Genomic DNA, 22,697 nt, shown 5'->3' with positions numbered 1-22,697 from the left:
CAGAGGGTCAGTACTGAGGGAGTGCCGCACTGTCAGAGGGTCAGTGCTGAGGGAGTGCCGCACTGTCAGAGGGTCAGTACTGAGGGAGTGCCGCACTGTCAGAGGGTCAGTACTGAGGGAGTGCCGCACTGTCAGAGGGTCAGTACTGAGGGAGTGCTGCACTGTCAGAGGGTCAGTACTGAAGGAGTGCCGCACTGTCAGAGGGTCAGTACCGAGGGAGTGCCGCACCATCAGAGGGTCAGTACTGAGGGAGTGCCGCACTGTCAGAGGATCAGTACTGAGGGAGTGCCGCACTGTCAGAGGGTCAGTACTGAGGGAGTGCCGCACTGTCAGAGGGTCAGTACTGAGGGAGAGCCGCACTGTCAGAGGGTCAGTACTGAGGGAGTGCCGCACTGTCAGAGGGTCAGTACTGAGGGAGTGCCGCACTGTAAGAGGGTCGGTACTGAGGGAGTGCTGCACTGTCAGAGGGTCAGTGCTGAGGGAGTGCTGCACTGTCAGAGGGTCAGTGCTGAGGGAGTGATGAAATATTGAATGTGGCAATTTTCAGTCGGGATATTAAACAGAGTTTGCCTCTCTGATACACATAAATGTTTCTCACAGGTACAATTTTACCGAATAGTTCCTTCAGTGAAAAATTAAAAGCAGATACCTACAGCACTCATTCTCTCCTGTCTTCCCTCTCTATTGTTCTCATTTTCTCACTCCCTTTCTCTCTCTCTCTTTCGTTCTCATTTTCTCACTCCCTTTCTCTCTCTCTCTCTCGTTTTCATTTTCTCACTCCCTTTCTCGTTTTCATTTTCTCACTCCCTTTCTCTTTCTCGTTCTCATTTTCTCACTCCCTTTCTCTCTCTCTCGCTCTCTCTCTCTCATTCCCTCACTTCCTCCTCTCTCCCGTGTAAAGTTCCCATCGCATCTCTCTGAAGCCTATTTGATTGACTCTTGCACTCAAATCTGTAAATTCTGCATTTCGAGCAGGCGGCCACTGAAATTCCTCCTCTTTATTGTTCTTGTTTAGACCAAAGACCGCAATCGAGTTCACGAGGTACAATACTTCCCTCCCAATGGGACCTTGGACCTGATGTACTTTCCGTATTACGGAAAAAAGGCACATGTGAGTGATCAAATGTTGACAATTGTGAGGTTATCCTGGTTGGAATAACAGCAAAAGGGATTATTATTTAAGTGATAAAAGATTAAAACATGCTGCTGTCCAGAGAGACCTGGGTGTGCTAGTGCATGAGTCGCAAAAAGTTGGTTTACAGATGCAACAGGTGATTAAGAAGGCACATGGAATTTTGTCCTTCATTGCTAGAGGGATGGAGTTTAAGACTAGGGCGGTTATGCTGCAATTGTATAAGGTGTTAGTGAGGCCACACCTGGGGTATTGTGTTCAGTTTTGGTCTCCTTACTTGAGAAAGGACGTACTGGCACTGGAGGGTGTGCAAAGGAGATTCACTAGGTTAATCCCAGAGTTGAGGGGGTTGAATTACAAGGAGAGGTTGAGTAGACTGGGACTGTACTCGTTGGAATTTAGAAGGATGCGGGGGGGGGATCTTATAGGAACATATAAAATTATGAAGGGAATAGATAGGATAGATGCGGGCAGGTTGTTTCCACTGGCGGGTGAAAGCAGAACTAAGGGGCATAGCCTCAAAATAAGGGCAAGTAGATTTAGGACTGAGTTTAGGAGGAACTTCTTCACCCAAAGGGTTGTGAATCTATGGAATTCCCTGCCCAGTGAATCATAGATTATCATAGAATTTACAGTGCAGAAGGAGGCCATTCGGCCCATCGAGTCTGCACCGGCTCTTGGAAAGAGCACCCTACCCAAGGTCAACACCTCCACCCTATCCCCATAACCCAGTAACCCCACCCAACACTAAGGGCAATTTTGGACACTTAAGGGCAATTTATCACGGCCAATCCACCTAACCTGCACATCTTTGGACTGTGGGAGGAAACCGGAGCACCCGGAGGAAACCCACGCAGACACGGGGAGGACGTGCAGACTCCGCACAGACAGTGACCCAAGCCGGGAATCGAACCCGGGACCGTGGAGCTGTGAAGCAATTGTGCTATCCACAATGCTACCGTGCTGCCCAATTATCAAGCAGTAGAGGCTCCTTCATTAAATGTTTTCAAGATAAAGATAGATAGTTTATTGAAGAATAAAGGGTTATGGTGAACGGGCGGGAAAGTGGAGCTGAGTCCACAAAAGATCAGCCACGATCTCATTGAATGGCGGAGCAGGCTCGGAAGGGCCAGATGGCCGATTCCTGCTCCTAGTTCTTATATTCTTATGTCTGTCTGGAACCCGGAATGACGGCCCTTACAATTTGCCCTGGTCATGATGAGATTAGCGAAGTGTGTTGACCGCTCCCCACCCTGCCCTATTGCAGCAGCTCCGTCCGTTCCAATATCCGGGTGGCCTACCGTGCGTTAGGGAAAAGCTTCTGGAGGGCGTCCGACCTCTCTTCGAAACTCCCTCCTGAAAGATGCTACAGAGGAAACTTGAAAACAAGAACCCCCCCCCCCCCCGCCCCCCTCCCAATTTGTAAAGGCAGGGACGAAAGGTCGCCCTGCGTTTTCCCAGTTCTTTCCTCTTCCCTCACCCAATGGCGCTCCGAGGCAGGCTTCCGTCTGGTTTCCGTGGCTCGCGATTCGAGGAAAAGGTCGCTCGCCCTGATGCCCCGGGGCTTATGGGGGCCGGTTTAGCCGGATGGCCGGTTTGTGATGCGGAGCGAGGCTAGCAGCGGGGGTCCAGTTCCCCGTACCGACCGAGGTTATTCATGAAGGCCCCGCCTTCTCAACCTTTGCCCTCGCCCGAGTGTCCACACGCGATTCCCGGGTTAAATCACCACCAATCAGCTCTCCTCCGATGGTCACCTGAGACTGTGGTGGTTTTATCGCTCGAGGGGCGTCGCTCCACATCGAGCGGGATTTCCCCTACTCTGACTTCTTCCCATTGGTGTGTTTGGAAGGATTTGCAGGTTAACACTTAATCTGTTTTGACCCCCGTTCTGAACGGCATGTCCTGGGGCGGGGTTCGAACCCAGAGCTCTGCCTCAGAGGCTGGAACGCTAACCCACTGCCCCACGAGACCTCCCCATCTAATCCCTTCCGCATGCTTCAACAAACCAAAGCGATTCGCAGCAGCCGATCAGAATATGACTGTGAGACACACAAGGAGGTGATAGGGCGCATGACCAAAACTCCCAGCCAAAGATGGTCAGTTTTGAGGAGCGTCTGAAAGGAGCTGACAGAGAGAAGGAGAGAGAGAGGTGGAGAGAGAGAGAGAGAGGTGGAGAGAGAGAGAGAGGTGATTAGAGGAGGTGGAGCGAGAGAGAGGTGGAGCAAGAGAGAGGTGGAGAGAGAGAGGGAGCTGAAGAGAGAGGTGGAGCGAGAGGGAGGTGGAGAAAGAGAGAGGTGGAGAGAGAGGGAGCCGAACAGGGAGGTGAAGAGGGAGGGAGGTGGAGAGAGAGAGTGTGGAGAGAGGTGGAGAAAGAGGGTGCTGGAGAAAGAGGGTGCTGGACAAAGAGGGAGGTGGAGAGAGAGGAAGGGTGGAGTGAGAGGTGGAGAGAGAGGGTGGTGGAGAGAGAGGGAAGTGGAGAGAGAGGGAGGTGGAGAGAGAGGAAGGGTGGAGTGAGAGGTGGAGAGAGAGGGAGGTGGAGAGAGAGGGAGGTGGAGAGAGAGGGAGGTGGAGAGAGAGGAAGGGTGGAGTGAGAGGTGGAGAAAGAGGGTGGTGGAGAGAGAGGGAAGTGGAGAGAGAGGGAGGTGGAGAGAGAGGAAGGGTGGAGTGAGAGGTGGAGAGAGAGGGAGGTGGAGAGAGAGGGAGGTGGAGAGAGAGGGAGGTGGAGAGAGAGGAAGGGTGGAGTGAGAGGTGGAGAAAGAGGGTGGTGGAGAGAGAGGGAGGTGGAGAGAGAGGAAGGGTGGAGTGAGAGGTGGAGAGAGAGGGAGGTGGAGAGAGAGGGAGGTGGAGAGAGAGGAAGGGTGGAGTGAGAGGTGGAGAAAGAGGGTGGTGGAGAGAGAGAGAGGTGGAGGGAGGTTGGGGAGGGAATTCCAGAGCTCGGGCCCCCAGGCAGCTGAAGGCATGGCCACCAATGGAGGAGCGGTGGGAATGGGGGGGGATGGTCAAGACTGATGGAATGTAGGACAGGAGATAGATTGGCTGCACAATGTGGACACTAACTGTTGATTGCTCTCTGTCCTGAAGGTGAACTACACACAACCATTGGTGGCGGTGAAATTCCTGAACATAACGCACAACACCGATGTCAGCATCGAGTGCAAAGTCTACGGGTCGAATGTGAAGAACGATGACGAGCGCGATAAATTCGCTGGCCGGGTGGTCTTCACTCTCAATGTGGGCTCAGGCGGAGCAGGACTTTCTTAACGTTTCGCATTTGGGCATGTCCCTTGGCAGGTGCGGATACGCCATGGTGGGTGGGATGGCATGGGGAAATAGGGGTCTGACAAAACGTAGGGACAAGAGGAACCCTGGACATTGATCTCGTCTCCCCGAGTCCAGCTAGCTGGAATGCAATCAGGTTCTTCCCCCCCGTCCAGATTTAGAGACGGGGGGTGCCAACAGGACATACCAGCAAGCACATTATGTCCCGTGTAAGAGTGAGAATGCCCTGTCTACTGGAACCTTGCATCAACACAACTCTGGCCCTGTCTCTTCTGAGTGTTGGCCCCACCTTGCGTCTAACCCAGAGATTTAATACGCGGTGTGTCTCCTACATAAATAAAGCAATAAGTAATCATCCTTTTCCTGATCTTAAGCTTTCCTCGGCTTCTGTGACTTTGTCATTTGTGGCACCTCGCCACCAAGGCTTTGGTGGGACCCTTAGAAATGGGCTTCAGCATTCCTGGGGGATTGCAACACCTCTGCCCAAGTGGACAGGTTTGGAGTAAGTTCAAATCGGGCAACGGGATCCCGGTCTTTGTGGCTGATTCCTGACCCAGTGTCTGGATCACCGGTCAACATTTGCCCAGTTTCGGCAACAGGAACCGAGAGTCCAGTTTGTTAAACGTTAAATGTATTTACTCTGCTTATTCACCTCCATCCGTTCTCACCCTAATTCACTCCCCAGGGGGGCTCTGGTCACCCAATGGGAATGAATGGCAAAAAGGGGAGACTCCGCGAGGCTCAACCTTTTCTCTACCGGCCTTTCCCAATGTCCAATCAGAAGCAAAATGCCTTGAGGACGCCCAATTGTTTTATATCCGTTTCTATTCTCTTGCCACGCCTACCGAGGCAGACGTTCATCCGTTTCCATCGCGAGCGATCCCCCGGAACAGGTGGCTGGTGTCGCCAGAGGCTTGATATCAGCCATGATTGAATGACGGAGCAGACTCGATGGGCCGAGTGGCCTAATTCTGCTCTTGTCTTATAGCTTGAAGGGCGCCTCCCCACACCAAATATGGCGGAGCAGGACTCTCGCCCGCTCTTACCGCGTGTTTGGGGAGGACTCGGAAGGTTGCCACTCAACCTACTTTGGACGCGTTACGAACGCACAGTCCTCGGCCACCAGGTCCTGGGGTGGGACTCGAAGCTGGAGCTTCCGGCTCAGAGGCAGACCCACTGCGAACAAGATCTCCAACGCATCATGAGTAAAAATATAATTGGAGAGGTTTGGTGGGGGGGGGTTACGGAAGAAGTTTAACACATTCCGTTGAGTTGGAATCTTCCCCTTAAAGCTCATCATCATCGTAGGGTTCGACTTCAAAACATCAACAACTCTTCCAGGAACATAGATATTGGGAGTCAATCACCCATCTGCCCTTCCTAGATTTGCACCGCACCTGTGTTTACAGCTCCAGGGTCCCAGGTTCGATTCCCGTCTTGGGTGACTGTCTGTGCGGAGTCTGCACGTCCTCCCCGTGTCTGCGTGGGTTTCCTCCGGGGGCTCCGGTTTCCTCCCACAGTCCAAAGACGTGCAGGTTAGGTGGATTGGCCACGATAAATTGTCCTCAGTGACCAGAAAAGGTTAGGAGGGGTTATTGGGTTACAGGGATAGGGTGGAGGTGTGGGCTTAAGTAGGGCGCTCTTTCTAAGGGCCGGTGCAGACTTGATGGGCCAAATGGCCTCCTTCTGCACTGTAAATTCTATGATATCAGTGGATAATAATAATAATTGTTTATTGTCACAAGTAGGCTTCAATGAAGTTACTGTGAAAAGCCCCTAGTCGCCACATTCCGGCGCCTGTTCGGGGAGGCTGGTACGGGAATTGATCCCGCACTGCTGGCCTTGTTCTACATTGGAAGCCAGCTATTTAGCCCACTGTGCTAAACCAGCCCCTGCATAGGGGATTGAGTGGGTACTAACTCCATCAGCCCTGTGCTCAAGTACAAAGGGTCTTTTCTTCAAAACACAGACATAGGCTGAGGATTGGGGGCACTACTCTTCGGAATGTGGGAACTGGAGACCAATCAACCCTCACACTGCTTGTGCTATTCAACACCATTGCGGATGATTAGAATCTTAACCCCGTCTACCCCTGACCTGTAATACCCTTGTCCAAAAAACACCCACCAAACTCTCTCTCTCCATCTCTCTCTCTCTCTCTCCGTCTCTCTCTCTCTCCATCTCTCTCTCCATCTCTCGCTCCGTCACTCCCTCTCCATCTCTCTCTCTCTCTCCATCTCTATCTCTCTCTCCATCTCTCCATCTCTCGCTCCGTCACTCCCTCTCCATCTCTCTCTCTCTCCATCTCTCTCCCTCTCTCCCCATCTCTCCCTCTCTGTCTCTCCATCTTTCTCTCTCACTCTCTCTCTACTCTATACTTTGAGCAACCAACTGCTTTGATGTATCCAATTGCAGTGGTCGGACCTGCATCAGGTTTGAGAGTGGGGTTCCTGTCAGTGCCCTGGCTGTGTGTGTGTGTGGGGTGGGGGGGGGGGTTTGATGTCCTCTTCACTCACTCGCTCACCTTGATGTGAGGCGACACCCTGAGGTTATAGATGAAGAGAGCCTGGACCAGGGGATGGAGAGGAGCTGGACTTTCTCGTCACTGCCAAGGCAGGTCCTGTGAGGAGGTGACCCCTCGCGCTCGTCCCAACTTTCTCCCACCCCCACTGCAACCCTGTGCCTACCCATCCTCCCCCTGCACAGCCTCCAGGCCAAGCTGTAGTCCAACAACTAACTCGTTGCCCTTGTGACCAGGCCAAACATGTTTCCCTTCTGACTACCTGGCAAATCGTTCAAAGCAATTCAGCATCGAGAGGTGGTATTATCACAGGGCTCTAACAATGAGCAGGAAGCCCATCGGTATCTCGTTCCTCGCTGCAATATGTGTCTGATTCTGTCTCGAACTTTGCTGCAACTTCAGGCAACACGTTCTGAATCCTGACCATTTGGCCAGCCCCAGAACTCCCCCGTTCGTCCGCCATGTTAAACCTCTGCTGAAAGCAAAGGTCTTCAACCGAACAGATCCATCAGAGAACCTGTTCAGTGGCTGGCAGCAAACTTTGAGTCAGCCAAGGCCTTACCCCCAGAAGCAGTCCATGCCCTTGTCCACTACTATCGAAGGGCTGCACTGAGCAGGTATTGATTCCTTTATCAGCCCCATTTTTGTCACATTAAACCTTCCACGAAGACACGCTGCCTCCGTTAAGCAACTCACTCTAACACAGTAACCATTTAGAATTGCCTGGAGAGATTGATGCTGTGCTTGCTACCTTCATCCCCAAACGAGGTGCTTACTTACTCCCGACAGAAACTTTCACTTGTGTTAATTTATCCAGTGTTGTCACTGGGCATTTCCACAGCAATGTGTCAGCGGGATATCAGTGCTTGCAGCTACACGGGTTAATCTGTAATCACCGCTGGCCTGATATTGTCGGAATTGTTTCAAATGCAGTTAGCAAGTGGAAACCCTCCAGTACTGCACCCCAGTGTTATACAGCGACAGACCCGTCCCCACCAGTACTGTACCCCAGTGTTATACAGTGACAGACCCATCCTCACCAGTACTGTACCCCAGTGTTATACAGTGACAGACCCGTCCCCACCAGTACTGTACCCCAGTGTTATACAGTGACAGACCCGTCCCCACCAGTACTGTACCCCAGTGTTATACAGTAACAGACCCATCCTCACCAGTACTGTACCCCAGTGTTATACAGAGACAGACCCGTCCCCACCAGTACTGTACCCCAGTGTTATACAGTGACAGGCCCGTCCCCACCAGTACTGTACCCCAGTGTTATACAGTAACAGACCCATCCTCACCAGTACTGTACCCCAGTGTTATACAGTGACAGACCCGTCCCCACCAGTACTGTACCCCAGTGTTATACAGTGACAGACCCGTCCCCACCAGTACTGTACCCCAGTGTTACACAGTGACAGACCCGTCCCCACCAGTACTGTACCCCAGTGTTATACAGAGACAGACCCGTCCCCACCAGTACTGTACCCCAGTGTTATACAGTGACAGACCCGTCCCCACCAGTACAGTACCCCAGTGTTATACAGTGACAGACCCGTCCCCACCAGTACTGTACCCCAGTGTTATACAGAGACAGACCCGTCCCCACCAGTACTGTACCCCAGTGTTATACAGTGACAGACCCGTCCCCACCAGTACTGTACCCCAGTGTTATACAGTGACAGACCCGTCCCCACCAGTACTGTACCCCAGAGTTATACAGTGACCGGCCCGTCCCCACCAGTACTGTACCCCAGTGTTATACAGTGACAGACCAGTCTACACCAGTACTGTACCCCAGTGTTATACAGTGACAGACCCGTCCCCACCAGTACTGTACCCCAGTGTTATACAGTGACAGACCCGTCCCCACCAGTACTGTACCCCAGTGTTATACAGTGACAGACCCGTCCCCACCAGTACTGTACCCCAGTGTTATACAGTGACAGACCCGTCCCCACCAGTACTGTACCCCAGTGTTACACAGTGACAGACCCGTCCCCACCAGTACTGTACCCCAGTGTTATACAGTGACAGACCCGTCCCCACCAGTACTGTACCCCAGTGTTATACAGGGACAGACCCGTCCCCACCAGCACTGTACCCCAGTGTTATACAGAGACAGACCCGTCCCCACCAGTACTGTACCCCAGTGTTATACAGTGACAGACCCGTCCCCACCAGTACTGTACCCCAGTGTTATACAGTGACAGACCCGTCCCAACCAGTACTGTACCCCAGTGTTATATAGTGACAGGCCCGTCCCCACCAGTACTGTACCCCAGTGTTATACAGTGACAGACCCGTCCCCACCAGTGCTGTACCCCAGTGTTATACAGTGACAGACCCATCCCCAGTACTGTACCCCAGTGTTATACAGCGACAGACCCGTCCTCACCAGTACTGTACCCCAGTGTTATACAGTGACAGACCCATCCCCAGTACTGTACCCCAGTGTTATACAGTGACAGACCCGTCCTCACCAGTACTGTACCCCAGTGTTATACAGTGACAGACCCATCCCCAGGACTGTACCCCAGTGTTATACAGTGACAGATCCGTCCCCACCAGTACTGTACCCCAGTGTTATACAGTGACAGACCCGTCCTCACCAGTACTGTACCCCAGTGTTATACAGTGACAGACCCGTCCTCACCAGTACTGTACCCCAGTGTTATACAGTGACAGACCCATCCCCAGTACTGTACCCCAGTGTTATACAGTGACAGACCCATCCCCACCAGTACTGTACCCCAGTGTTATACAGTGACAGACCCGTCCTCACCAGTACTGTACCCCAGTGTTATACAGTGACAGACCCGTCCTCACCAGTACTGTACCGCAGTGTTATACAGTGACAGACCCGTCCTCACCAGTACTGTACCCCAGTGTTATACAGTGACAGACCCATCCCCAGTACTGTACCCCAGTGTTATACAGTTAGACCCGTCCCCACCAGTACTGTACCCCAGTGTTATACACTGACAGATCCGTCCCCACCAGTACTGTACCCCAGTGTTATACAGTGACAGACCAGTCACCACCAGTACTGTACCCCAGTGTTATACACTGACAGACCCGTCCCCACCAGTACTGTACCTCAGCGTTATACAGTGACAGACCCGTCCCCACCAGTACTGTACCTCAGTGTTATACAGTGACAGACCCATCCCCACCAGTACTGAACCCCAGTGTTATACAGTGACAGACCCGTCCCCACCAGTACTGTACCCCAGTGTAATACAGCGACAGACCCGTCCCCACCAGTACTGTACCCCAGTGTTATACAGTGACAGACCCGTCCCCACCAGTACTGTACCCCAGTGTTATACAGTGACAGATCCGTCCCCACCAGTACTGTACCCCAGTGTTATACAGTGACAGACCCGTCCCCACCAGTACTGTACCCCAGTGTTATACAGTGACAGACCCGTCCCCACCAGTACTGTACCCCAGTGTTATACAGTGACAGACCCTTCCCCACCAGTACTGTACCCCAGTGTTATACAGTGACAGACCCGTCCCCACCAGTACTGTACCCCAGTGTTATACAGTGACAGACCCATCCCCAGTACTGTACCCCAGTGTTATACACTGACAGACCCGTCCCCACCAGTACTGTACCTCAGTGTGAGACAGTGACAGACCCATCCCCACCAGTACTGTACCCCAGTGTTATACAGTGACAGACCCATCCCCAACAGTACTGTACCCCAGTGTTATACAGTGACAGACCCATCCCCAGTACTGTACCCCAGTGTTATACAGTGACAGACCCGTCCCCACCAGTACTGTACCCCAGCGTTATACAGTGACAGACCCATCCCCAGTACTGTACCCCAGTATTATACAGTGACAGACCCTTCCCCACCAGTACTGTACCCCAGTGTTATACAGTGACAGACCCGTCCCCACCAGTACTGTACCTCAGTGTTATACAGTGACAGACCCGTCCCCACCAGTACTGTACCCCAGTGTTATACAGTGACAGACCCGTCCCCACCAGAACTGTACCCCAGTGTTATACAGTGACAGACCCGCCCCCACCAGTACTGTATCCCAGTGTTATACAGTGACAGACCTGTCCCCAGCAGTACTGTACCCCAGTGTTATACAGTGACAGATCCGTCCCCACCAGTACTGTACCCCAGTGTTATACAGTGACAGACCCGTCCCCACCAGTACTGCACCCCAGTGTTATACAGTGACAGACTCGTCCCCACCAGTACTGTACCCCAGTGTTATACAGTGACAGACCCGTCCCCACCAGTACTGTACCCCAGTGTTATACAGTGACAGACCCTTCCCCACCAGTACTGTACCCCAGTGTTATACAGTGACAGACCCGTCCCCACCAGTACTGTACCCCAGTGTTATACAGTGACAGACCCGTCCCCACCAGTACTGTACCCCAGTGTTATACAGTGATAGGCCCCCAGTGTTAGACAGTGACAGACCCGTCCCCACCAGTACTGTACCCCAGTGTTATCCAGTGACAGACCCGTCCCCACCAGTACTGTACCCCAGTGTTATACAGCGACAGACCCGTCCCCACCAGTACTGTACCCCAGTGTTATACAGTGACAGACCCGTCCCCACCAATACTGTACCCCAGTGTTATACAGTGACAGACCCGTCCCCACCTGTACTGTACCCCAGTGTTATACAGTGACAGACCCGTCCCCACCAGTACTGTACCCCAGTGTTATACAGTGACAGACCCGTCCACACCAGTACTGTACCCCAGTGTTATACAGCGACAGACCCATCCCCACCAGTACTGTACCCCAGTGTTATACAGTGACAGACCCGTCCCCACCAATACTGTACCCCAGTGTTATACAGTGACAGACCCGTCCCCACCTGTACTGTACCCCAGTGTTATACAGTGACAGACCCGTCCCCACGAGTACTGTACCCCAGTGTTATACAGTGACAGACCCGTCCCCACGAGTACTGTACCCCAGTGTTATACAGTGACAGACCCGTCCCCATCGGTACTGTAGCCCAGTGTTATACAGCGACAGACCCATCCCCACCAGTACTGTACCCCAGTGTTGCACAGTGACAGACCCGTCCCCACCAGTACTGTACCCCAGTGTTACCCAGTGACAGACCCGTCCCCACCAGTACTGCATCCCAATGTTATACAGTGACAGACCCGTCCCCACCAGTACTGTACCCCAGTGTTATACAGCGACATACCCGTCCCCACCAGTACTGTACCCCAGTGTTATACAGTGACAGACCCGTCCCCACCAATACTGTACCCCAGTGTTATACAGAGACAGACCCGTCCTCACCAGTACTGTACCCCAGTGTTATACAGTGACAGACCCGTGCCCACCAGTACTGTACCCCAGTGTTATACAGTGACAGACGCGTCCCCACCAATACTGTACCCCAGTGTTATACAGTGACAGACCCGTCCCCACCTGTACTGTACCCCACTGTTATACAGTGCCAGACCCGTCCCCACCAGTACTGTACCCCAGTGTTATACAGTGACAGACCCATCCCCATCAGTACTGTAGCCCAGTGTTATACAGTGACAGACCCATCCCCACCAGTACTGTACCCCAGTGTTGCACAGTGACAGACCCGTCCCCACCAGTACTGTACCCCAGTGTTATAGAGAGACAGACCCGTCCCCACCAGTACTATACCCCAGTGTTATCCAGTGACAGACCCGTCCCCACCAGTACTGTATCCCAGTGTTATACAGTGACAGACCCGTCCCCACCAGTACTGTACCCCAGTGTTATACAGTGACAGACCCGTCCCCACCAGTACTGTACCCCAGTGTTATACAGTGACAGACCTGTCCCCACCAGTACTGTACCCCAGTGTTATACAGTGACAGCCCCCTCCCCACCAGTACTGTACCCCAGTGTTATACAGTGACAGACCCGTCCCCACCAGTACTGTACCCCAGTGTTATACAGTGACAGACCCGTCCCCACCAGTACTGTACCCCAGTGTTATACAGCGACAGACCCGTCCCCACCAGTACTGTACCCCAGTGTTATACAGTGACAGACCCGTCCCCACCAATACTGTACCCCAGTGTTATACAGTGACAGACCCGTCCCCACCTGTACTGTACCCCAGTGTTATACAGTGACAGACCCGTCCCCACCAGTACTGTACCCCTGTGTTATACAGTGACAGACCCGTCCCCATCAGTACTGTAGCCCAGTGTTATACAGTGACAGACCCATCCCCACCAGTACTGTACCCCAGTGTTGCACAGTGACAGACCCGTCCCCACCAGTACTGTACCCCAGTGTTATCCAGTGACAGACCCGTCCCCACCAGTACTGTACCCCTGTGTTATACAGTGACAGACCCGTCCCCATCAGTACTGTAGCCCAGTGTTATACAGTGACAGACCCATCCCCACCAGTACTGTACCCCAGTGTTGCACAGTGACAGACCCGTCCCCACCAGTACTGTACCCCAGTGTTATCCAGTGACAGACCCGTCCCCACCAGTACTGCATCCCAGTGTTATACAGTGACAGACCCGTCCCCACCAGTACTGTACCCCAGTGTTATACAGTGACAGACCCGTCCCCACCAGTACTGTATCCCAGTGTTATACAGTGACAGACCTAGCCCCACCAGTACTGTACCCCAGTGTTATACAGTGACAGACCTGTCCCCACCAGTACTGTACCCCAGTGTTATACAGTGACAGCCCCCTCCCCACCAGTACTGTACCCCAGTGTTGCACAGTGACAGACCCGTCCCCACCAGTACTGTACCCCAGTGTTATAGAGAGACAGACCCGTCCCCACCAGTACTGTACCCCAGTGTTATCCAGTGACAGACCCGTCCCCACCAGTACTGTACCCCAGTGTTGTACAGTGACAGACCCGTCCCCACCAGTACTGTACCCCAGTGTTATACAGTGACAGACCCGTCCCCACCAGTACTGTACCCCAGTGTTATACAGTGACAGACCTATCCCCACCAGTACTGTACCCCAGTGTTATACAGTGACAGACCTGTCCCCACCAGTACTGTACCCCAGTGTTATACAGTGACAGCCCCCTCCCCACCAGGACTGTACCCCAGTGTTATACAGTGACAGACCCGTCCCCACCAGTACTGTACCCCAGTGTTATACAGTGACAGACCCGTCCCCACCAGTACTGTACCCCAGTGTTATACAGTGACAGACCCGTCCCCACCAGTATTGTACCCCAGTGTTATACAGTGACAGCCCCCTCCCCACCAGGACTGTACCCCAGTGTTATACAGTGACAGACCCGTCCCCACCAGTACTGTACCCCAGTGTTATACAGTGACAGACCCGTCCCCACCAGTACTGTACCCCAGTGTTATACAGTGACAGCCCCGTCCCCACCAGTACTGTACCCCAGTGTTATACGGTGACAGACCCGTCCCCACCAGTACTGTACCCCAGTGTTATACAGTGAAAGACCCGTCCCCACCAGTACTGTACCCCAGTGTTATACAGTGAAAGACCCGTCCCCACCAGTACTGTACCCCAGTGTTGTACAGTGACAGACCCGTCCCCACCAGTACTGTACCCCAGTGTTGTACAGTGACAGACCCGTCCCCACCAGTACTGTACCCCAGTGTTATACAGTGACAGACTCGTCCCCACCAGTACTGTACCCCAGTGTTATACAGTGACAGCCCCGTCCCCACCAGTACTGTACCCCAGTGTCACACAGTGACAGACCCGTCCCCACCAGTACTGTACCCCAGTGTTATACAGTGACAGACTCGTCCCCATCAGTACTGTACCTCAGAGTTATACAGTGACAGACCCGTCCCCACCAGTACTGTACCTCAGTGTTGTACAGTGACAGACCTGACCCCACCAGTACTGCACCCCAGTGTTATACAGTGACAGACCCGTCCCCACCAGTACTGTACCCCAGTGTTATACAGTGACAGCCCCCTCCCCACCAGGACTGTACCCCAGTGTTATACAGTGACAGACCCGTCCCCACCAGTACTGTACCCCAGTGTTATACAGTGACAGACCCGTCCCCACCAGTACTGTACCCCAGTGTTATACAGTGACAGACCCGTCCCCACCAGTACTGTACCCCAGTGTTATACAGTGACAGCCCCGTCCCCACCAGTACTGTACCCCAGTGTTATACAGTGACAGACTCGTCCCCACCAGTACTGTACCTCAGAGTTATACAGTGACAGACCCGTCCCCACCAGTACTGTACCTCAGTGTTGTACAGTGACAGACCCGACCCCACCAGTACTGCACCCCAGTGTTATACAGTGACAGACCCATCCCCACCAGTACTGTACCCCAGTGTTATACAGTGACAGACCAGTCCCCACCAGTACTGTACCCCAGTGTTACACAGTGACAATCCCGTCCCCACCAGTACTGTACCCCAGTGTCACACAGCGACAGACCCATCCCCACCAGTACTGTACCCCAGTGTTATACAGTGACAGACCCGTCCCCACCAGTACTGTACCCCAGTGTTATACAGTGACAGACCCGTCCCCACCAGTACTGTACCCCAGTGTTATACAGTGACAGACCCGTCCTCACCAGTACTGTACCCCAGTGTTATACAGTGACAGACCCGTCCCCACCAGTACTGTACCCCAGTGTTATACAGTGACAGACCAGTCCCCACCAGTCCTGTACCCCAGTGTTATACAGTGACAGACCCGTCCCCACCAGTACTGTACCCCAGTGTTATACAGTGACAGACCCGTCCCCACCAGTACTGTACCCCAGTGTTATACAGCGACAGACCCATCCCCACCAGTACTGTACCACAGTGTTATACAGTGACAGACCCGTCCCCACCAGTACTACCCGATTATGCAGTAAGACCTATCCCTGTCAGTGGTGAGCTGTTGTCCAGAGTTACGCAGTGACAAACCTTTACCCACCGGCATTTCACGGACTTGTTTTTCAGCCTCTCCTGTTGTGTCCTGGTACATCCCTGGCTCCGGATCGAACGGAACTTCCGGGTGACATTCGCACCTCTGAAAATTCCTCACCCACTGACCCGCCATCAGACAGCCCAGATCTCCACACGGCAGCGCTGGCTCTACCTTCGCTCCTGTCACAACGTGACGCCTGGATAAAGAACTCTTTGAATGTGGAAAGTTAAATAAAGGAAATGTTTGTGTCTTGAAAAGTTGTGTGCCTTTCCAGCCATTGACCCACCCGTCCCGTTGTTTCCCCCGGGGTCATTCAGTCTACATTCCTGTCTGTTTGGGGAAGGCCTGGCCCCATTAAACTTCGACCGAGTCCTCGGGCGGGACTTTGCTGGTGGGGTCCTGACATCGCCCACAAACCTTTAGCTTGCAAAGGATTTTGCTCGTCGCCTCGGGCGTGCTGGGAGTGTGGAGGCGAGGGCCACCGGCTACCTGGGACCTCCGTGAACGATGGGGACCCAGGGTCTCCCCTCCTTAATCGATGAGGTTTACGGGACGGCGAATAAACAGGGAAACGGTCGAGAAGGAAACTGGGGCGCGGCGAATGGGGGTCAAATTCACGGATGCAACGGGAGCAAAATGAAGGTTGGATTGCGAGGGAGAACGAGAAGGACCCAGAACCCCGCGGAGTTACGCCACCGATCGGCAGTGACTAATTGATGGGCCAGGCTGAATGGTCACTTCCTGTTTGGACAGTAACTCCTGCTCTGATTCGTTTGACTTGATTTCCTGGGATGCGGCTGGACCCATTATTCATTGCCGTCCCGAACTGCCCTCAAACCGAGTGTCTCCTTCGGCCATTTCGGTGAGGGGCAGCTACGAGTCAACCCCATTGCTGTGGGTCGGGAGTCACGTGTAGGCCAGACCGGGCAAGGACGGCAGATTTCCTTCCCTAAAGGACATTAGTGAACCCAGATGAGTTTTTACACCAGTCCACGAGTGTCTCATCACCTAACTTTCAATTCCAGAATCTTATTGATTGAATTTAATACCCTTAATTCATCCCCGGGACCCCCTGTAAATACTGACACACTCCCCGGGACCCCCTGAAATACTGACACACTCCCCGGGGACCCTCCTGTAAATACTGACACACTCCCCGGGACCCCCTGTAAATACTGACACACTCCCCGGGGACTCCCTGTAAATACTGACACACTCCCCGGGGAACCCCTGTAAATACTGACACACTCCCCGGGGACCCTCTGCAAATACTGACACACTCCCTGGGGAGCCCCTGTAAATACTGACACACTCCCCGGGGACCCCCTGTAAATACTGACACACTCCCCGGGGACCCTCTGTAAATACTGACACACTCCCTGGGGAGCCCCTGTAAATACTGACACACTCCCTGGGGACCCCCTGTAAATACTGACACACTCACCGGGGACCCCTGTAAATACTGACACACTCCCCGGGGACCCCTGTAAATACTGACACACTCCCCGGGGACCCTCTGTAAATACTGCACACTCCCTGGGGACCCCCTGTAAATACTGACACACTCCCCGGGGACCCTCTGTAAATACTGACACACTCCCCGGGGACCCTCTGTAAATACTGATGCACTCCCCGGGGACCCTCTGTAAATACTGACACACTCCCAGAGGTCTCCCTGTAAATACTGACACACTCCCTGGGGACCCCCTGTAAATACTGACACACTCCCTGGGGACCCCCTGAAAACACTGACACACTCCCCGGGGCCCCCTGTAAATACTGACACACTCCCAGAGGTCTCCCTGTAAATACTGACACACTCCCTGGGGACCCCCTGTAAATACTGACACACTCCCTGGGGACCCCCTGTAAACACTGATACACTCCCCGGGGACCCCCTGTAAATACTGACACACTCCCCGGGGACCCCTGTAAATGCTGACACACTCCCCTGGGACCCTCTGTAAATACTGACACACTCCCTGGGGACCCCCTGTAAATACTGACACACTCCCCGGGGACCCCCTGTAAATACTGACACACTCCCCGGGGACCCCCCTGTAAATACTGACACACTCCCCGGGGACCCCCTGTAAATACTGACACACTCCCCGGGGACACCCTGTAAATACTGACACACTCCCCGGGGACCCCCTGTAAATACTGACACACTCCCCGGGGACCCCCTGTAAATACTGACACACTCCCCGGGAACCCCTGTAAATACTGACACACTCCCCGGGGACCCCGTGTAAATACTGACACACTCCCCGGGGACCCCTGTAAATACTGACACACTCCCCAGGGACCCCGTGTAAATACTGACACACTCCCCGGGGACCCCCCCTGTAAATACTGACACATTCCCCGGGGATCCCCTGTAAATACTGACACACTCCCCGGGGACCCCTGTAAATACTGACACACTCCCCGGGGAACCCCTGTAAATACTGACACACTCCCCGGGAACCCCCTGTAAATACTGACACACTCCCCGGGGAACCCCCCCTGTAAATACTGACACACTCCCCGGAGACCACCTGTAAATACTGACACACTCCCCGGGGAACCCCTGTAAATACTGACACACTCCCCGGGGCCCCCTGTAAATACTGACACACTCCCCGGGGACCCCCTGTAAATACTGACACACTCCCCGGGGTCCCCCTGTAAATACTGACACACTCTCCGGGGACTCCCTGTAAATACTGACACACTCCCCGGGGAACCCCTGTAAATACTGACACACTCCCCGGGGACCCCCTGTAAATACTGACACACTCCCCGGGGACCCCTGTAAGTACTGACACACTCCGCGGGGACCCTCTGTAAATACTGACACACTCCCCGGGGACCCTCTGTAAATACTGACACACTCCCCGGGGACCCTCTGTAAATACTGACACACTCCCAGAGGTCTCCCTGTAAATACTGACACACTCCCTGGGGACCCCCTGAAAACACTGACACACTCCCCGGGGGCCCCTGTAAATACTGACACACTCCCAGAGGTCTCCCTGTAAATACTGACACACTCCCTGGGGACCCCCTGTAAATACTGACACACTCCCTGGGGACCCCCTGGAAACACTGACACACTCCCCGGGGACCCCCTGTAAATACTGACACACTCCCCGGGGACCCCTGTAAATGCTGACACACTCCCCGGGGACCCTCTGTAAATACTGACACACTCCCTGGGGACCCCCTGTAAATACTGACACACTCCCCGGGGACCCCCTGTAAATACTGACACACTCCCCGGGGACCCCCCTGTAAATACTGACACACTCCCCGGGGACCCCCTGTAAATACAGACACACTCCCCGGGGACACCCTGTAAATACTGACACACTCCCCGGGGACCCCCTGTAAATACTGACACACTCCCCGGGGACCCCCTGTAAATACTGACACACTCCCCGGGAACCCCTGTAAATACTGACACACTCCCCGGGGCCCCCTGTAAATACTGACACACTCCCCGGGGACCCCCTGTAAATACTGACACACTCCCCGGGGTCCCCCTGTAAATACTGACACACTCTCCGGGGACTCCCTGTAAATACTGACACACTCCCCGGGGACCCCTGTAAATACTGACACACTCCGCGGGGACCCTCTGTAAATACTGACACACTCCCCGGGGACCCTCTGTAAATACTGACACACTCCCCGGGGACCCTCTGTAAATACTGACACACTCCCAGAGGTCTCCCTGTAAATACTGACACACTCCCTGGGGACCCCCTGAAAACACTGACACACTCCCCGGGGCCCCCTGTAAATACTGACACACTCCCAGAGGTCTCCCTGTAAATACTGACACACTCCCTGGGGACCCCCTGTAAATACTGACACACTCCCTGGGGACCCCCTGTAAACACTGACACACTCCCCGGGGACCCCCTGTAAATACTGACACACTCCCCGGGGACCCTCTGTAAATACTGACACACTCCCTGGGGACCCCCTGTAAATACTGACACACTCCCCGGGGACCCCCTGTAAATACTGACACACTCCCCGGGGACCCCCCTGTAAATACTGACACACTCCCCGGGGACCCCCTGTAAATACAGACACACTCCCCGGGGACACCCTGTAAATACTGACACACTCCCCGGGGACCCCCTGTAAATACTGACACACTCCCCGGGGACCCCCTGTAAATACTGACACACTCCCCGGGAACCCCTGTAAATACTGACACACTCCCCGGGGACCCCGTGTAAATACTGACACACTCCCCGGGGACCCCTGTAAGTACTGACACACTCCCCAGGGACCCCGTGTAAATACTGACACACTCCCCGGGGACCCCCCCTGTAAATACTGACACATTCCCCGGGGATCCCCTGTAAATACTGACACACTCCCCGGGGACCCCTGTAAATACTGACACACTCCCCGGGGAACCCCTGTAAATACTGACACACTCCCCGGGAACCCCCCTGTAAATACTGACACACTCCCCGGGGACCCCCTGTAAATACTGACACACTCCCCGGGGACACCCTGTAAATACTGACACACTCCCCGGGGACCCCCTGTAAATACTGACACACTCCCCGGGGACCCCCTGTAAATACTGACACACTCCCCGGGAACCCCTGTAAATACTGACACACTCCCCGGGGACCCCGTGTAAATACTGACACACTCCCCGGGGACCCCTGTAAATACTGACACACTCCCCAGGGACCCCGTGTAAATACTGACACACTCCCCGGGGACCCCCCCTGTAAATACTGACACATTCCCCGGGGAACCCCTGTAAATACTGACACACTCCCCCGGGAACCCCTGTAAATACTGACACACTCCCCGGGAACTCCCTGTAAATACTGACACACTCCACGGGGAAACCCCGCTGTAAATACTGACACACTCCCCGGGGACCCCCCTGTAAATACTGACACACTCCCCGGAGACCCCCCTGTAAATACTGACACTCTCCCCGGGGATACCCCCCTGTAAATACTGACACACTCCCCGGGAACTCCCTGTAAATACTGACACACTCCCCGGGGATACCCCCCTGTAAATACTGATACACTCCCCGGGGACCCCCCTGTAAATACTGACACACGCCCCGGAGACCGCCCTGTAAATACTGACTCGCCCCGGGGATACCCCCCTGTAAATACTGACACACTCCCCGGGGACGCCCTGTAAATACTGACACACTCCCCGGGTCTCCCTGTAAATACTGACTCTCCCCGTGCACCCCCTGCAAATACTGACACACTCCCCCAGGAACCCCTGTAAATACTGACACACTCCCCGGGTCTCCCTGTAAATACTGACTCTCCCCGTGCACCCCCTGTAAATACTGACACACTCCCCCGGGACCCTCGGTAAACACTGATACACTCCCCGGGGATCCCCTGTAAATACTGACACACTCCCCGGGGACGCTCTGTAAATACTGATATACTCCCCGGGGATCCCCTGTAAATACTGACACACTCCCCAGGGACCCTCTGTAAACACTGACACACTCCCCCGGGGACCCCTGTAAATACTGACACACTCCCCGGGGACCCTCTGTAAATACTGACACACTCCCCGGGGACCCCCTGTAAACACTGACACACTCCCCAGGGACCCCGTGTAAATACTGACACACTCCCCGGGGACCCCTGTAAATACTGACACACTGCCCGGGGAACCCCTGTAAATACTGACACACTCCCCGGGAACCCCCTGTAAATACTGACACACTCCCCGGGGAACCCCCCCTGTAAATACTGACACACTCCCCGGAGACCACCTGTAAATACTGACACACTCCCCGGGGAACCCCTGTAAATACTGACACACTCCCCGGGGCCCCCTGTAAATACTGACACACTCCCCGGGGACCCCCTGTAAATACTGACACACTCCCCGGGGACCCCCTGTAAATACTGACACACTCTCCGGGGACTCCCTGTAAATACTGACACACTCCCCGGGGAACCCCTGTAAATACTGACACACTCCCGGGACCCCCTGTAAATACTGACACACTCCCCGGGGACCCCCTGTAAATACTGACACACTCCCCGGGGACCCCTGTAAATACTGACACACTCCGCGGGGACCCTCCGTAAATACTGACACACTCCCCGGGGACCCTCTGTAAATACTGACACACTCCCCGGGGACCCTCTGTAAATACTGACACACTCCCAGAGGTCTCCCTGTAAATACTGACACACTCCCTGGGGACCCCCTGAAAGCACTGACACACTCCCCGGGGCCCCCTGTAAATACTGACATACTCCCCGGGGACCCCCCTGTAAATACTGACACACTCCCCGGAGACCCCCCTGTAAATACTGACACTCTCCCCGGGGATACCCCCCTGTAAATACTGACACACTCCCCGGGACACCCTGTAAATACTGACACACTCCCCGGGGACACCCTGTAAATACTGACACACTCCCGGGGGACCCCCTGTAAATACTGACACACTCCCTGAGAACCCCACTGTAAATACTGACACACTCCCCGGGGACCCCCTGTAAATACTGACACACTCCCCGGGGACCCCCCTGTAAATACTGACACACTCCCCGGGGACCCCCTGTAAATACAGACACACTCCCCGGGGACACCCTGTAAATACTGACACACTCCCCGGGGACCCCCTGTAAATACTGACACACTCCCCGGGGACCCCCTGTAAATACTGACACACTCCCCGGGAACCCCTGTAAATACTGACACACTCCCCGGGGACCCTGTGTAAATACTGACACACTCCCCGGGGACCCCTGTAAGTACTGACACACTCCCCAGGGACCCCGTGTAAATACTGACACACTCCCCGGGGACCCCCCCTGTAAATACTGACACATTCCCCGGG

At 54.3% G+C, this 22,697-nt stretch overlaps 1 long non-coding RNA gene across 1 annotated transcript; it reads left to right on the top strand.

Moving 5' to 3' along the window:
• The first annotated feature begins 1,013 nt into the window (after positions 1-1,013).
• LOC140406960 (uncharacterized) lies at positions 1,014-16,095 on the top strand. The gene is made up of 3 exons (XR_011939404.1): positions 1,014-1,111; positions 4,214-4,423; positions 15,871-16,095. It is a non-coding gene; the product is annotated as an uncharacterized lncRNA (long non-coding RNA).
• The last annotated feature ends 6,602 nt before the right edge of the window (positions 16,096-22,697 follow it).

The sequence above is a fragment of the Scyliorhinus torazame genome, unplaced genomic scaffold (assembly GCF_047496885.1).
Source record: "Scyliorhinus torazame isolate Kashiwa2021f unplaced genomic scaffold, sScyTor2.1 scaffold_1056, whole genome shotgun sequence".
NCBI classification, from domain to species: Eukaryota; Metazoa; Chordata; class Chondrichthyes; order Carcharhiniformes; family Scyliorhinidae; genus Scyliorhinus; species Scyliorhinus torazame.
This window is presented reverse-complemented; position numbering and strand designations above follow the sequence as displayed.